This window comes from Triticum dicoccoides, chromosome 5B (genome assembly GCF_002162155.2).
Source record: "Triticum dicoccoides isolate Atlit2015 ecotype Zavitan chromosome 5B, WEW_v2.0, whole genome shotgun sequence".
NCBI lineage: Eukaryota > Viridiplantae > Streptophyta > Magnoliopsida > Poales > Poaceae > Triticum > Triticum dicoccoides.
In genome coordinates this window covers 524,826,230-524,834,518 of record NC_041389.1, presented here as the reverse complement: position 1 = coordinate 524,834,518, position 8,289 = coordinate 524,826,230, and the positions used below count along the sequence as shown (strand labels likewise).

The following is an 8,289-nucleotide window of genomic DNA, read 5'->3' as shown; positions in this document are numbered from 1 at the left end:
CTCCAGGGGCTTCGGTGGCAGGAGCAAGTGCCTTGGCGGCAGTCACCGCAACTGCTTCCCGGTAGAGTTGGTCAGCATAGATCAGCGCATCCTTCTTGTCGGAGGGGACGGTGATGATGGTCATCGGCCCATGCATCTTCAGCATGTTGTAGGCGTAATGTGTCGCCGCCATGAACTTGGCTAGTGCCGGGTGGCCGAGGATCCCATTGTAGGGAAAGGGGATCTCGGCTACATCGAAGACAATCTTCTCCGTCCTGTAGTTCAACTCGCCTCCAAACGTCACGGGAAGCATGACCTTTCCTTTCGGTTGACTCCTTCCTGGGTTGACCCCTTGAAACGTGCCCGTCTCTTTGAGGTCTCCATCAGGAATTTGCAGCCTTTTGATCACAACAGGCGAGATCAAGTTCAGACCGGCCCCACCGTCAACTAGCATCTTCGTCACCTTGAGGTTGCGTATCATTGGTGGAACCAACAACGGCAAACACCCGACCGCATCGTGCGATCAGGGTGGTCCTCGGTGTAAAAAATGATAGTTGTGCTGGACCACTTCAGTGGCTTCTGAGCGTCGAATGACGGCCGCCGCTGCGATCTCACGCGCCCACTGCTTGAGCTGGCAGTGAGAGGTGTGCAGCGAGGCGCCACAGTCAACGCACATGGCCTCCGTAGCTTTCTGAAACTCATGCTCGTCAGACTCGGCGTCCTCGTCATGATCATCGTCTTCCTGCTTCTTGTCGCGGCCCCGGGCGGGCCTCTCTTGCTGGTTATCCTTGCCGCGGCGGCCTCCTTGGCCGCCACGCTTCTTGCCGGATCCTTCGGCACCGTCCTGACCCTTCTCCTTCTCCCGCCTCTCATGCTCACCTTTTTGCTTCTCAGCAAGCAGCTCAACCTATCGGCAGTTCTGGAGGTCGTGGCCTTTGGTGCGATGGATCTTGTAGTACTGCTTGTCGGAGCTTCCTGGCTTGTCGGCAGCCACCAAGGCCCGGCAAGCGGTGCACCCAACAATTTCCTCGTCGGGGTCATTTGCCTTGGCCTTCTTGGCAGTGTCGGTGTCGTCGGATCCCAAAACGGCAAGCACGGCCTTGCCCTTGTGCTTCCTGTTGCGGCGCCGACCCTTCTTCGTCGGGGCCGCGGTGTCTTTGTTTGTGGAGTCGGTTTCCGCACCAGCGTCCTCGCCGGGGTACTTCCTCCCCTCTTCAGCTCGAGCACACCTATCAGCCAGAACATAAAGTTCGGCCACATCTTTAACCTTGTTCATCGCCAGCTCTTCACGCATCTTGCGGTTGCGCACATTCTGATGGAATGCGCTGATCACAGCGGCGGGATGAACATCTGGGATGTTGTATTGCACCCGGCTGAACCTCTGTATGTACTTGCGCAGGTTTTCACCTTCCTTCTGGGGGATGATATGCAAATCGCTTGCCTAGCCATGAGCTTGATGGCCCCCAGTGAAGGCGCCAACGAACTCATGACACAAATCCGACCAAGAAGAAATGGAATCCGCCGGCAAGTTCATCAACCATGACATGACATTGGGCTTAAGTGCCAACGGGAAGTAATTGGCAAGCACCTTGTCGTCGCGGGCTCCAGCAGCTTGCATCGCGATGGTGTAGATGCCGAGGAACTCCAACGGGTGAGTCTTGCCGTTGTACTTCTCGCCAACGTCGGGCTTGAACGTGTGGTGGGAGGGCCATTGGAACTACCGCAGCTCACGGGTAAAGGCTGGGCAACCCACCTTGTAAGGTAGGTCACCATAGCCTCCCGATGTCGGGTGGTCCATAGTGGGCCCTGCCCGCCTATCTGACTGGTGGCGCGCTTCACGCCGGCGTTCGATGGCGGTTCGAGCGTCTTCCAGGGTTCGCTCCCGAAAAACTTGGCGCTGATCGCGGTGGGTCCGTGGGTCGGACGACGCTATCAAGATGTTATCACAAGCGTCATCATGACGGGCCGACTCCCGCGGCAACTAGCGTGGGGGAGGAGAGTGCACCGTGGCTGCATCACCTCCGTCCCTTCCACCACTGGCATGCGGTGGCTCGACGGAGCGTCGGCCTAAGGGCTCCGCCGGTCGCGGCTCATCTTTGTTGGCGACGCCGACGAGGCTCCGGATGGTGGCTCTCCACTCATCGAGCTTTTCCGCAGCAGGAGGAAAGTCGAGAAGCAGCTGCGCACGCGCCAAAGCTTCTACTGGCATGGGCAGCGGCGAAAGCTGCGTGGACCGTGACGCGCTACGACTTCTAACCATGTTAGAAGGAGCTCTATCACAGCCTTGCGGCTGTACGCCATTTCCGCCAGCACTTCTGCGTGCATGCTGGCCTCCTTCGTCCTGCGAATGATGCGCACAGCTCTTCCCACGGCGGCGCCTGGGGTCACCAGCATGGTGACGCTACTCATCGCGCACAACTTGGGAAGAGCGCATCGTGGGCGCCGGCGTAGGTGTCTTGGAGGTCGCCATGCCACCGGTAGGTGGCACGGGCCCGTGCCGCCTGCGAGGGGGCCCAGCTCCGTCTTTGGATTTGGCGGCGTGCGGCCCGTCGTCTCGCACGCGAACGACGCCACTCACCAGGCTTTGACTGCCAGAGTGATGTGGGTGTTCGCAGGCCGCGCCTCGGCTTCCGTTCGCGACCGCCCCGCTACTTGCCGCACTGGTACGGGCCGTCCGACTCCGGATGAACCGATCGCCATCGTCGTCTTCTTCTTGGGAGCCATGGCGATGAAGAACTGTTGAACTAACTACTAAACCGGATTTTGACAACGGCGCCTCCCTACCTGGCACGCCAGAGATATCGGTGGAAAACGACACCTATGGGATCACTGGAATCCCTACTACGGTCGGCGGACGCGAGGTTGTGGAAAGAGCGGGTTTAAGAGTCAGCACACAGATCGTTTACCCAGGTTCGGGCCGCGAGGATGCGTAATACCCTAGTCCTGCATTGGTGTCTATTTGAGTGTTCTTGAGTTCTTGAACTAGCTACAGCACGCAACTTATCCAAGGATCCGAATCCCTCTCCAGTATGCCTCGGGCCTCCTTTTATAGTTCAAAGGGGGCGCCACAGTGGCACACAGGAGGTGGAAAGGTGTACAGTGTACAAGCTTATCGCCTGTCACCACGGGACAGAACGCATTAAATGCGCTCCTTAGGTGTCCCCTTACTTTATTGGGGACGATAACGAGGCCCGTCCCGTCCGTCGCCACTCCGTCTTGCTCTGACACGCGTCTAGGCCAACGAGGCATGCAGTGCCATGTAGGCTAGCAGGCTGCTGAGTTGGCGCGGTGGTAGGGTCTTCATGAAGATCTGCATGCCACCACGCAGGTGCTTGCTGAGTTGGCCTAGAGGCCTCACGTCGCCACGCAGGTGCTCGCCTAGTTGGTGGGCTGGCAGCTGTATGGGAATGATGGTGGAGTCTTGACAGATGTGGGCCTGGCTGCGGCCCCGCGGATGTCCCCGACAAGAGTCTTGCCGGGGCCCCGGCAAGGGTCTTGCCGTGGCATCACGGTCGTCCCCGGCAAGGATCTTGCCGGGGGTCTCGTGGTTATCCTCGGCAAGGATCTTGCCGAGGATCGTCGTCTTCTGATTTTCACCTGATCTTGCATGCGTTTTGGTCTTCACAAAGATCTGCGTGCCACCATGGAGGTGCCTCTCGAGCCTTGGTTCCAACGTGGTTGGTGGTGTTTGGAACTCTTGGGCTCTAGGGTGGCAGCTCTGCTGGTGTTGGGCAAGTTGCCCCGGCAAGGCTCTTGCCGGGGCTGTAGAAACTGCCCCGGCAAGGATTTTGCCGGGGGAGTCTACCTTGCCCTCTTGCTCTTTGTGTCTTTGGTCTTGGCGTTGCTTTGATTGTCTTGCGCCTTCGGCTTCCCTCATCTGCCCTGCTAAGTGTGGTCGCGGGCGCGGCTCTGACTGCCCGTGCACAAGTAAATAGGTACAAAAGAGAGCCCCTAATTTTGTACACCGACACAATGCAGGCAACCAAACAACGTGCCAAAGTTGATCTTTTAATGCAGCAGTCCATATGCTGGCAACCAAACAACTCGTAGATGTCGCATATGAGGCTGTTTTTCTAGAGCTAGATCGAGTGGAAATGCGTATGCAACGCGGGTACTGTAGGCGACGACAACCAAATACGCCCATAGCGAGGTAAAACAGTTGTTTTTGTGCCGTCTTGCGCAGTCCCCGCTGCTCTAAAAAATTTGCTCCAGCCGCCCAAGTTCCAAGTCTGTAGCACTTGGGTGTTATATTTTGCAGTTGCCGCACCTTTAGTGTAACTTTTTTAACATACAGGGACTATTAGAGCGGCGTTTTCGACCTTCGTGATGTAACACTAGCAGGCGGAGGCACGGCATCACGCTGCGCCCGTCATGAAGGTTGTATGCGTGGCTGCGTTGTTTTTTCACAATCAGGTGCGTAGCTATGTTGTTTTTCTTACGAAAATAGAATGCAATGGATAAGCTAGCCGGCAGTTGATAATGTGCAAGCCAATTTAATTTGTTGCAATAGAAAGCATAATCTCACTATCTAGCTAACTCACTTGTTAAATTTTAGATCACAATTAGCTCAAATGAGCTTATATATATAAACATAAACTACTTAACTGGTACGGATACATGTCCATGTCTAGGAAGGCGTTTACAACAATCTGGCCAAAAGGATGTTATTGTGATGCAAACGACATGCTTAAGGCTCACAGTACGCTTGTGCAACAGAAGATACTAACACGACCTACTTAGTTCGACGGGCATAAATGCATATCTACATCTTGGTTCATATACATAATAGAATGTGCCTGGTTTGACTACTGGATAGAACTACATTCGAGAGGTGGTCTACTTCTCTGTAGTAGCTCCACTTTCCTGGGCGGTTGCTGCATGGAACAACTCTTTTGCTGCAGGCTTGGATACAGTTTGACACACTTTCGTAAGGCTTTTTATATATAAAACAGAGACATGTATGTGACATTAGAAAAATGTTGATTACCTCTTGTTCGCCTATGTGTCCGCAAGCTTGTTGCTTTCTGCTGACCTTTTCTTGTCACTTGAGCCTATCTTGTCATTAAGTGGCTGCAAGCCAATCAATGCAACGTGAATAGACAGACAATTTGTATAGAATATAACCTATGGCAGTTTGGATCCGTTTGATATACCTCAGCTGATTCTGATTCAGATGGTGAATTACTCTGCTGACCGTCCTTAATAGGCGGTTGTGTTGCAAGATGACCTTCAATTGTTGCAGATGCAGAGGATGAAGAGCCATGAATGTCTGGAACTGCTGCTGGATTACGCATCAGAAACTGTGCAAGTGGTCTTTCGTTTTCTAAGTGATCTATTGCTTACACTTTGAAATGGCAGAAGACTGGCTCTCAGAGTCTTATCATTTGTAGTGAATGTAGTAATTAATTTCTTGCCGCGAAGCCTCTCTATTTCAGGTGGCGAACCCCTTCGGATGGGCTGCTGCAGTTGTTTCGGTTATTAGTTCTTGCTGCCCAAAGAAAGTAAACTCGGCAAAAGGTGGGTCGGTCTGGTCTTCAGCCTCTACATGTTTTAAAAAGCCATCGAGCATGAGCATTTCAGAACATATTTGATCAGGTGATGTACTTGGATTTTCTTTGGCAAAAAAACTTCAAAACAGAGAAACAGTGCATCCGTACCTGCATACCGATCTACCATGACCCCAACAAACAGTACCAAAACGGGTTCCCTCTTGGCCAGGGCTCAGGAGCGCAGTGTGTCTGCATCAAAGGACTGTACAAAATCTCCCCAAAGCATAACGATTGCGTGTCTCCTGCATAACTAGTTAAGTTGCTGGATTTTGTAGAAGTGGTCATTCATGGATGATGTACACTGCTGTAAATGTGAGAAAATGATATATTGTCGATTGGTAATAAAGATTTGACGTCTTGGCTCCCGTGCATTTACAGTAGGAGGAAGAAAATCCATGATTCCGGTAATTCCACCAATTACATCTGCAAGTTTTAGACACACAGTATAACTTTAGAGTAAAATAGCACAGATTTTTAAAGCAGGTACATTCCTAGATAAAGATGTGTACCAACTAACCTGACATAAGCACATTTTATCCGTTTCGTTTTTCTAGTTCCGAGAATGGAAGAGCATTATGAGCGATGAGAGGAAAACCAGGAGGCTGAGGGTTGACGGGACACACAGTATTTGTATTAATAAAAGAAAGCCTGAAAGGATGATCAGTGGCTCTGTATTTTTCATTTGCTCTCAGAATCAGGTAATGCTGGATCGTGTAGATCACTCCTTCTCGAATTCTGATCTTAAATTTACTAATATTATCCGCTGGGATGACACCTTGTGCTGTTTCTCCGTATGTTCGAATAGAAAATAGTAATGTTATCCCGCAAAAATAAATAAATGAACAAAACATTAGAACAAAACTGATGGAACTGAACTCCTAGCTAAATTAATAGTGCCATGTAAAACTATTGGTTACGAAAGAACAAATGTCAATGCAATTGTACATCGATGCCTCATTTCACGCATTGTTTTTTCTAAATACACTTTATAGGTCTCTGCTAGCAAACACTATTCAGCCTACGGATGTTCAATGAATCATGATCTTGGCAAGCATTTGGTGATTGTATGCAAAAAGGTAACAGAAGCATTCCTGACAACAGCTGGTGTTTTTTGCTTCTTAGATTTCTCATTTGACTTGGTTATTTTCGTAAATTACATTAGTTACCACTCGAATTAGATGAACTATTCCAGTATTCATGGTGAAAATATGGAAGTACCTTCGTGTCCAGCAACCAAACATCGTTGTATTTGTTAATTTACAAATCTTGATTTTTCTTTATAACTAAACCTGGTTCCTACACTGATGCGTCAATCGGACAGTACGTGAGTACACTATTTAAGCAATAAAAGATCAAGTGGTTAACTTTCAGAATCAGGAGAATAACAAAGCCCAGGTCCTGATCTATTTGCTATAGAGTGAGAAAGGGGATATGATTGGTATTTGTAAGATGATTAAGCTGCAGATTGTTAAACAGTATTACTACTCCCTCCGTTCCAAATTACTCGTCGCTGAAATGGATGTATCTAGAACTAAAATACATCTAGATACATCCATACGTGCGACAAGTAATTCAGAACGGAGGGAGTACTTGATATCTCTCCTGCCTTCTCTCTTCCTCCCCAAATTTGTTCCATGTTCCTCTCCATCTCCACCGGTTGGTCTGCCTACCAGTTTAGCACTCGGATCAATCATACTCTCTCCTCACCGCTGAACCAACTAAATCTAGATTGCTGCCCATTACAAAAAAGTAAAGTTTCTACAGTAAGCGCATATATACTCTAATTCTGTATATTGTTACCATGCGCGGTACCAGTCGGAGATCCTAGTGCTAAACTGGTATTGAGCTCAAGTAGCTATGCTCGTACACTGAACCCTGAACATTACACTATGTTTATGGATACTGAACTGGGCTGAACCAGAGTGCTCTTTTCCCCAGAAACTTTATTCAAGAGAATCCAAATTTATGGTGATTTCTGTGACCACAGATATATTTACAATTAGTAAAAAGGTAGTGACATGTCAAATTGAGCCAAAAGCAAAATGCGTTCAATTTTTTCGTCAAAATTCCTCAAAAAATTGATTGAATTTCTGTCAAATCCAGAAAACAAAACTTAAGAACCCTGGGCTGAAAATAGGTTATATCGCGAATGGCATTAGTGTTTCTAACATATCTCTAACCTGAATATGGCTCTTATTGCTTAAACTGAAGCTGCAGTTGTTCGACCATTAGGAAAAGAGATCAATTACTTGTTGGCTCTCGCCTCTTTATCCACCACAAATTTCTGTCCTGTAGAAAGAACTTCCCTATGCTGCAAAATAAACAACATGAGATCAATCTTTCATACTGACAGTGAGAAACAACAAATCATTGGATTGATCAAACTCGTCCTGAATCAAAAAAAAATATCATTGAAACCAGACAGTAAAACCTTGGAATTTTATATGAAAAGAAATAAAAATAAAAAACACAAAGTTTAATCAATTTAACACATCGCGAACTATGCATCCATGCATCCATCCTAGGAAAATATGTCTAGATCGAAGCCTGAAGCAAGTATCTGCACCTGAGCATGATCATTCCAATCAACTCTCCACATATCAATCAGAGAACAATTTCGACGGAGTAAAAGGGGGGCTCTGGCTCACCGGTGGGAGCAGCTTGCTAGGCGATGTGAGCGACGTACTGCCCGGACATGGGCAACCTCCACGACGTCTAAGACGAACCAGACCTCGCCAGACCTCACCATAACCACCGGATG

The 8,289-nt window shown here is 49.1% G+C and overlaps 1 long non-coding RNA gene across 1 annotated transcript; it reads right to left on the bottom strand.

Annotated features, from left to right (window-relative positions):
* Positions 1 to 4,629: 4,629 nt before the first annotated feature.
* LOC119305990 lies at positions 4,630 to 7,069 on the bottom strand. Its single transcript, XR_005148820.1, has 5 exons — positions 6,046 to 7,069; positions 5,637 to 5,951; positions 5,133 to 5,520; positions 4,967 to 5,049; positions 4,630 to 4,881 (listed from the first exon to the last, which is right to left on the bottom strand). It is a non-coding gene; the product is annotated as an uncharacterized LOC119305990 (long non-coding RNA).
* Between the last annotated feature and the right edge of the window lie 1,220 nt (positions 7,070 to 8,289).